The sequence below is a fragment of the Doryrhamphus excisus genome, linkage group LG11, assembly GCF_037039965.1.
Source record: "Doryrhamphus excisus strain RoL-2023G ecotype Guam linkage group LG11, RoL_Dexc_Guam_v1.1, whole genome shotgun sequence".
NCBI classification, from domain to species: Eukaryota; Metazoa; Chordata; class Actinopteri; order Syngnathiformes; family Syngnathidae; genus Doryrhamphus; species Doryrhamphus excisus.
Window position 1 is genome coordinate 12,256,482 of NC_136367.1, and position 8,339 is coordinate 12,264,820.

Here is an 8,339-nt window from a genome sequence, read left to right on the forward strand (position 1 = left end):
GGGTGTAACCCCCCTCTCACCCGAAGACAGCTGGGATAGGCTCCAGCACCCCTACAACCCTTGTGAGGAAAAAGCAGTAGAAAATGAATGAATGGATGAATTTCAGTTCTATCATAACCATACAAGAAATGAAACTCTTTGTTGTCATTGTTATATTTGTATATATTTAGTTGTACCAGGCATTTTTTATATTAATTTTGGCATCGCTGGTTCACCATAAAAACTCTTGACAACAAACCTACATACAAAGATTTTTATTAAGATATAAAAGACAGTTTTGTACAAATTGTTGAAAAAGGACGTTTCCACACGGTATCCGTGCAAACACACACATAAAAGGATGAATTTAATAAATGTGTCGATAAACATCGACACACACACAATGACACTATGACAAACATGAGTGTGTGTGCTGGTACTAAATGTCGCTAAATGTATTCAAGCAAGTAGAAAAACATTTCATTCTGTTGTATATTAAAAATACAGATGAAAACGTTTGGACGGGATATGTTAAGGTGATGTCTTAAACATCACGCGTGATGAAGACATATCCTGTCACTCGCTTTCACAAGCCTGCACTCAACTAGAACATCGACTGATGAAACTACTGCTTTTTGGGCACCTCAGTGTAAAATGAAGTCATGTGTTAGCTTTTTTTTTTTTTTAGGAAACAGCGTTAAATTGTCTTTCAAGTTAGCCCTAATTCTCCCTCACAATATTTCATGTTTAATTATATGTATAAAATGTGCAGCAGGCCACTAAAAATGTGTGCTAATGTTTGTGCTAATGGAAAAAGGCGGCGAACTTTGGACACCCCCAAGGCATCAGCGAACTAAGCACGTGCTTAGGGACACGTGACCGCTAGGGGCGCCACAAGACCGATTAACTTAAAAAAAAGGAAAAAAAAACATATTTTTGTAATGTATGAGGGGCCCCAAAATCAAATTTAGCTTCGGGCACCACAGAGACCTGGACACCCCAAAACCATACGTTGCAACCCTCCCACTTTAACCGGGAAACCCTCTTATATAGTAGTTTGCTGTCTTGTTTTACAATGCAAATGTGACTTTGTGTGTCTGGGCCTTTAATAGGGCGGGGCTTGGAAGGTTACGGTGCTACGTCACAAGTGAGAGAGTGAGACCGGGTGTGGCGCCAGGTGAGTGAGAGTCGAGGGAGAGCGCTAAGCGAGGAGCGAATGGCGTCCGTGTGTTGTGGCGTGGGTTGTGGCCCACAGCAGCCCGGGTGTGAGTGAATTGTAAAAAGGTTTGACGCTATAAAAAGCGACTGAAGTGCATCGGCGACGTGAGTGTCTCTTCCTTACCACAATCAGTGGCATTAATGATGATGTGGTGTGGTTATATACATCCACACTAGGGGGCAGCATTGCTACATAACAAATACGGCTGCCACTTAAGAACCCATTAAGGTACCGTAGTTGTTTTTGTTTTCTATAAGATTTAATACCAAATTTCTATTGTAATAAAAGGCTAAACGTTAGCTCTTAATATACAAGTTAAGATGATGTTTTTTAAAAAAATAACATCTTACTTAAAGATATTGAAGATCCAATATATTGAAAGCTCACAAGCTAATAGAAGAATGCTATGCTAAAAAGATGATTTGATTAAAAAAAACATATTATCCGCGAACCTAAGTCAAATACTGCTATTTGATAAATGAAAATACATTCATTTCATAATGGATGATAATATGAGGTGGAAATCTTGCATTAAAATATACAACATGAAGTAGCAAGAAATACCTCAATACTGAATAAAGTAACATTTGTTCTGGACCAAAAATCACACCATATGCTCAATTCTTCTCTGATATTACAATATATAAAAGTTATTGTGTGCGAGAACAACCTTTAGCATATCAAAATGTGCAATCAAGTTATAGAAGCCAAACAACGTATTATTGGGACTTCTGTACTCTAAATTGAATTATGTTTCTGTCAACTATTAACCCTTTCACCTCGTACTTTGGTACAAGGTAATTATTTAAAAAAAACCCTTAAACTGTATTATGGAAAGCAGGAAGTGAACAAATGTAACAGTTAGTGATTGTAAAAGTACCAGATGGAGGGGTAGGATTTAATAAGCTTTGCTTCTTCCTACTCCTTTTGGACATGTGGAACTGGGAACTGATTATGGGATGCACTCAATTGTAATCTGGTGCATGTTCAAATTAAATAAAACCATTCCCATTTGTGAGTTATTATATATTATTATGACTTTGAAATAATTTCTTTACAGTAATTATAACCCTTGACCCCTATTGCACCAAATGGTTATACGGCCTTATGTACGACTTTCGTGTCTACATTACAGTCACGAGTCCAAGTAGATGGCGTCGATGAGACTCAGACAACGATCCACGCCTCCCATCTGGAACAGGAAGTCCGTGTCTGGAGGCGGGGCATAGCCCCACACGTTGTGGAGGTCGTGCATCAAGTCCAACACTGACGAGATAAAGGACAACTTCTTGTATTGTATTAACTTGGAGGTGTACCGTGTATTTATCATTACCTGCAGGGGGTGCTGTAGAGGCTTGTGGGAAATAAGTGGCATCAAATCCTCCTTCGTTGATTGGCTGAGATGCTTTAGTCTCTCCAAAGAGTCCGCATTGCAAAGCTGAACGGGAGGGAAAAAAAAAAAAAGTGGAGTCAAACTGGTTTGAAGTCATGCTTGTTGTTGCGGTGACTACCTTGCTGCTGCTGACGACTGTGTCGGGCGTCTGGCACTTGGGCGTTGTCCCTGGAGTCCAAAGGGTCAGCCGCCATGGGAAACAGTGTGCACCTGTCAATCAAGTGGCACATCACTTTTTTCAAGCCAATATGTCGCCAGCAGCACAAGCATCAGATATTTTGTACTCATTGTTTCCCGACAGGGCGGCACAGCGGTTGAGTGGTTAGCGTGCAGACCTCACAGCTAGGAGACCCGAGTCTGGAGTTTGCATGTTCTCCCCGTGCATGCGTGGGTTTTCTCCGGGTACTCCGGTTTCCTCCCACATTCCAAAAACATGCTAGGTTAATTGCCCACTCCAAATTGTCCATAGGTATGAATGTGAGTGTGAATGGTTGTTTGTCTATATGTGCCCTGTGATTGGCTGGCCACCAGTCCAGGGTGTACCTCTTGCTTGAAGACAGCTGGGATAGGCTCCAGCACCCCCACGACCTTTGTGAATGAATGAATGAATGACATTTCAGTACAGTACTATTCGTAAATGTAGTGTTTCACATTGCATGGGATAGGCTTCAGCACCTTAAATCGGATACACAACACAAATTATTTTTAGGTCATTCCAGTTTAAAGGAAAGTTACCAGTCAGGAGAGATTCAACATTCGGTCCAAACGCGGTTTCTGCGTGGGGTATCAAACATGCGTCACAGCGTTGAAAGCGTCGTTAATTTCACCGCAGGACGTAAAGTGAATGGAGAAATCTTGAGGTCACGGTGAAACTGAAACTATGTCAAGAGAGCCCCGGGAGATCGGTTCTACTTCCAAACACGCAAACAGCTCGGAACCAGGTGACCTTTGTAGCGCTTAGCTGCTCTAGAAGCGTCCATGGAGTTCTAACATCAGGTTGAATTTCACCAACTCACACGTGTCAAATTGAAGGAGCCGTTGACCATTAAAAATGGAAAGAAAAGCTGCAGTGTTCTGATCTAACTGCTTTCACTTTCACAGGAAGTGTGATGATAACCATAGAACATATATTTTTTTACCAATGTCACGTGACAGGGCGATACACAAGATTGTGTCTATGAGAACAAAACAAGAAAAGATTTTAAAAGGGACATATTGTGCCCTTTTCTGACCTATAAATGTAGTAAGAATGTTGTATTCCCGTGTTAAAGGATACCAAAGTTTCCAGTAATGAGGTTTGCGCTTTTGGAAGCGAGCCCTGAAAGACTTTTGGGATTACTCGGTTTCAAAAGGTGTGGTAAAACTGTCCCTTTGTGATGTCACAGAGGGGCAGACTTCCTTTTATGGTTCATAGTTAGGAAGCACTTTGGGTGTGTGACCAATCACAGCAAAGTCCGCATTTCCGGAGGGCGGACTGTGGGTGGAATAAATTAAAACTGACCGTTTTGGCAGGAAGCACAAATCCAAGGAAATACGAGTGGAATAGGTGCAAATTCTAGAAAATCTAAAATGTTTTCTGTGTGGGTTATTGTGTGTAGCTGCTCTATAGGAGTCCACAATTCAATACAAAGGATCGAAGTATGAGAATAATAATAATACATTTTATTTAAAAGCGCCTTTCAGGACACCCAAGTAGGTCCCCTATATTAAAAGGGTACTTTTAAGAACATTCATTTATACAATGAAAAAAACTAAATGACAGTTATCCGTCATATTTAATCTAATCTAATCTAATCTAATCTAATCTAATCTAATCTATAAAGAGACTGTATAACTGACAAAAGGCTGAAACCTGTTTGGAGGCGGGAGATGAGGAAAACAGACACATCTGACAATATATTGAGGCCGGCAAAATGATCGAATTCAATTTCATTGATTGTGAGATTAATTAATTTATTAATTAATCATCATTAATCATCCCAAGCTCACTGCCCACAAGACATTTTTTTTCTGAACAAGAAATATTACCGTGTTGTAATCCGCATGATCCTGTGATCCTTCGCTACATCGCGGTTCACCTGTCACAAATTCAGTGTTTCACAGATTTTTAATGTGAATTTTTGCTTTTTTTTTTTTACCAGCGTATGAACGTTGTGTTCTGTGTTCTACTTGTGTTCTGCTATCTGTCCTGTGCAGACACCTCAGCTCATTATGTGTTTACGTGGCTGTAGCAGAACCTACACTAGACAATAGTCAGCTAAATACCGAGCCACAACCTTCCTTATTGGCTAAGGGAGAAACCACACATTGTGTTCTGTGTCCTGATTGGCTGTAGACTATAGTCAATCAAGCACTTTTGTGCCGCTAGCAAACTAGCTAACTGTGTGAGCTGCTTTCATTCATTCATTCATTTTCTACTGCTTTTCCTCACGAGGGTGGTGGGGGTGGAGCCTATTCCAGCTGTCTTCGGTGGCCAGCCAATCACAGGGCACATATAGACAAACAACCATTCACACTCACATTCATACCTATGGACAATTTGGAGTGGCCAATTAACCTAGCATGTTTTTGGAATGTGGGAGGAAACCGGAGTACCCGGAGAAAACCCACACATGCATGGGGAGAACATGCAAACTCCACACAGAGATGGTCGAGGGTGGAATTGAACCCTGGTCTCCTAGCTGTGAGGTCTGCACGCTAACTACTCGACCGCCGTGCCCCCTGTGTGAGCTGCTTGCTAACCACTAATAAACAATATAAACAAAGCTCACGGTATAGGACGAGAAGGAGGATGACGGCAGGAGCAATGTGGTTTAACAAGGATACAAAAATCCTACAGTCGGGACAAGGACAAGGAGTGAATACGTATGAGTCAGTTCATAATTTCTTGTGTCCGACCTAGTAGATTGATCATTAATTTTCAAATGAAATTTGAACTTTGAGAGTGTTTAAACAAGAAAAATGTGAGAAAATATTAATGCCTGTGTATAAAAGTATATAAAGTGAGGGGTTTTACAGCCTTAAAACATATAGCATTATTGTATTATTTGTGGATTTCACTAATTATTGGGAGCCTATCCCTCACGAAAACCAGGTAACACTTGCTGGTCCACTTCTCAAATGACCAGTTCCACACCATAATGGAGAAACATGCAAGTTACAACATCCTTGCATATAAAACATCTATGACGAAGGTGTTTTTTCAGCAGATCCGTAACCACACACAAGCAGAGTGCTCCTGTTAAATAGAGGATCTACGCTAGTGTGCAGCCAGTCCCTCTGTTAAACTGTTCATGTTAACTTTATTCCACTGTAAGGATTTCACCTTAGCTGGGGGTTAGCGGATGGGGGGGGGGTGTCACGGAGGGCCCGTATCCATCGCAGCGCAGCAGGAATGTGCTGACTGTGCACAAACACTCGGACTCAACATGGAAAGCAAACCAGCGCCAAGTCCTCAAGAAGAAAGAAAAGCAACAAAGTCTTTCTGCAAGGATGATATGCAGTCGGGGGGGGGGGGGGGGGCATTATAGCCTTCCTCACAGGTCCCCCGAGAGTCCAAATGGCCTGGCGTTCTGCTGGAGGGACTTCATAAATAAGGCCAATGGCGGCGGGCCAGGATGCTTTCAACGCTCATGTCTGATAGGACGTTTTGCTCGTACTCAATTTCCCGTGTCCAGAGTCATTACCGTTCATTTAAAGAGTCACTTTGTTTCGCAGCGGCTAAGGATAGCATCCAAAACATGAAATCAGTCAAATTTGCTGGCTCTCAAAGGCCAGTCAGTCCAGATGGCCTAATGAAGTCCAGACTTTGCTGAAGAAACACTTTTCGAAGCAGTTGAGTACCATTTGTTCACTTCTTTTTACACTTGTATGGCGAACACTCACTCACCCCGCCTGTACACAAGTTGAGCACGTTAGCGTTGTTACGGCGTGGAAGCCTCCCTCCGCGCTGTGACGGCAGCTGTCGGCTGAGGAGGGTACGTGGTCTAAGCCGCCCCCGTGTGCATACGCCCCTGGAAGAAGACACATTGAGGCACCGCTTCAATAATATATATTTTTTTTAATTTGACCAACATTTTCAGGAAAATCCACCTAAAAAATTGTTTAACTGTCAGCATGCATCAGCGACTGTGTGAGCTGCTTGCTAACCACCAATAAACAATATAAACAAAGCTCACAATATAGGACGAGAAGGAGTATGACGGCAGGAGCAATGTGGTTTAACAAGGATACAAAAATCCTACAGTCGAGACAAGGACAAGGAGTGCGGGAGGAAACCCACGCATGCACGGGGAGAACATGCAAACTCCACACAGAGATGGCCGAGGGTGGAATTGAACCCTGGTCTCTTAGCTGTGAGGTTTGCGCGCTAACCACTCGACCGCCGTGCCGCCTGGGTGAGCTGCTTGCTAACCACTAATAAACAATATAAACAAAGCTCACGGTATAGGACGAGAAGGAGGATGACGGCAGGAGCAATGTGGTTTAACAAGGATACAAAAATCCCTCGTGAGGCTAAGCAGTAGAAAATGAATGAATGAATGAATATTGATATTGACCTATAGGTGTGGCATATCAAGATGCTGATGGCTATTATTGCCCAGGTGTGCCATAGGCTGGCTCCAATAAAAGACGCAACAGAGTAGGCGTGGTCGGGGAGGAGGCTGCCAAACTCAAGCATTCCAGCCAAGAGGAGAAAAATGCTAATTTACCCTCTACACAACTTGACTTTTAGGAAGTATTTTATTAAAATAAACTTATAATAGTGCCACACTGGGATATAATATCATTTTTAAAAAGCTCTTTAACCTTTACAATCATTTTTGATATTTTACCTTATTATTATTTTTATTTTATTAACAGTGGTTAACTTCTTTTTACACTGTTGCTCCAGTAAACGTGAATACGACCATTTTCATGAATATGAAATGACTCTTTTTAATATGACTCTTTTCATCCCTGCATACCTGCAAAGTCGTCTGAAACCGGAAGAGCTGAGCCTGTTGACAGGTCCGATTCCGCTTCGTGAATCTGTGAGAATGATAAAAAAAACTACTGCAGTTAATGCAGTCCACTGAAAACTACTCGTAGAGTTCCAGTGTGAAGTGTAAAAAGAAGCAATTCCATGTTAAATTAGTGACTTTAGTTGCCGATGTCAGCTGATAGCGATATATGGAACATGACATATCTCCTGTAGTGGAATTAACACATAGTATGTGTTGTATACAGAATTGTTAAAATATCAGTTTTCATTCAAATGGATACCGATATGAACCGATATCGCACTTCTATGCTGATATGGTTCTACCATATCTTACTTATTGTGTGGAAATATGGGCTAATAACTATAAAAGCAATCTTCACTTGCTAAATGTACTGCAAAGAAGGTCAGTAAGGATAATTGATAATACTAACTCCTTATTTCTAAAATGACAAATACTTCAACTTGCTGATATAGTTCATCTTCAAACAGCTAAAATAATGCATAAGGCTAAAAATAAGCAATTAGCTAAAAATGTCATCCAATACTTCTCTACAAGAGAGGAGAAATATGATCTCAGGGAAGAAGTACATTTGAAACACTTCTATGCTAGGACTACGTTATGCTAGCCATAGCATTTCAGTATGTGGAATCAAACTATGGAATGGATTGAGTAAGGAAATCAAACAATGCACAACAATGAGCCAATTCAAGAAACAATACAAGCAGTTGATGTTTGCTAAATACAAGGATGAAGAGTCTTGAAC